This window comes from Gekko japonicus, unplaced genomic scaffold (assembly GCF_001447785.1).
Source record: "Gekko japonicus isolate JY-2015 unplaced genomic scaffold, Gekko_japonicus_V1.1 scaffold4337, whole genome shotgun sequence".
NCBI lineage: Eukaryota > Metazoa > Chordata > Lepidosauria > Squamata > Gekkonidae > Gekko > Gekko japonicus.
In genome coordinates, this window is record NW_015169311.1 from 92110 (window position 1) to 93388 (window position 1279).

Consider the following 1279-nt stretch of genomic DNA (forward strand, 5'->3'; position numbering starts at 1 on the left):
GGAGGGGTGGGACCTCAGACAGGTAGAATGCCATAGACTCCACCCTCCAAACCAGCCATTTTGTCCTGGGTAACAATTGTTGCCAATCTCCAGGTGAGGGCTACAGATCACTCAAAATTACAACTGCTCTTCAGGTAGCAGAGATCAGTTCCTCTGGAGAAAACAGTGGACTCTTTCATTATACTCTGCTGAGGTCACCACAGCAAACTGTTTGCCCAAAGCCAGAGCACTCCCCCAGAGCCTCTTTCTAGATCTTGTTGTATTTATTTCCACAACGGGCCTTATTCCTAGCCCTGGGCCTGCTATGCAGGCAGTGCAGGATATAAATCCAAATAAATAAATAACAAGATAAGTATTGATTATTGAAGCTGCAGCTGGTGCAAAATGCGGTGGCCAGGCTGTTGATGGGTCTCCCTACGTGGGAGCACATCCAGCCTGTGCTAAAGATACTGCACTGGCTGCCAATAGCATACCGGATTCATTTCAAGGTGCTGGTTTTGACCTTTAAAGCCCTTTATGTGCTGGTTTTGACTTTTTAAGCCCTTTATAGCCAGGGGCCTGCCTATCTGCCCCGCATGTTCCCCAGAGAGCACTGCGATCAGGGTCACAAAACCGCTTGGCCCTCCCTGGTCCCAAGGATGCCAGATTGACATCGACCAGGACTAGGGCATTCTCTTCGGCAGCTCCGGCGTATTGGAATGAGCTCCCCGGTGAGATCAGGGCCCTGTGGGACCTGGGACAGTTCCGCAGGGCCGTGAAAACGGAGATTTTCCGGCAGGAATTCAAACTTCTCAACTACGCCCTGTGCTGACTTACTTCCAGCCGAAGCTACCTAGAGTGGATGCACCGCTGAACGTGCTCTTAAACGCACTTTACTATATCTGGATCGCCATTGACATATTAACGGTCTAAACTGTTTATTGTGTATTTTATACTGAGATGTATTTTGTATTTGTTGGGTGTTATGTAAGCCGCCCTGAGCCTGCCTCGGCGGGGAGGGCGGGGTAAAAGTTTAAATATTAAATAAATAAATAAATATTATCAATTTTTTCCATACTGATCACTCCTCAAACTATTTTTATTCAGAATGTTTCAAACTCTCCTGCCTTCTTTGGAGTGAATGCAATATGTAATAGATAAAATACGTAAGTCTTTGCCTTTGCTGTCATCTGCTGGACAAGATTGAAACAAGACTAAAATTGGTAAAATTGTAAGTCCAACAGATAAACTAACTGCAAATTTTCAGCTAAGACTGCTTTTGTTGTTAAGTGGCACAGTC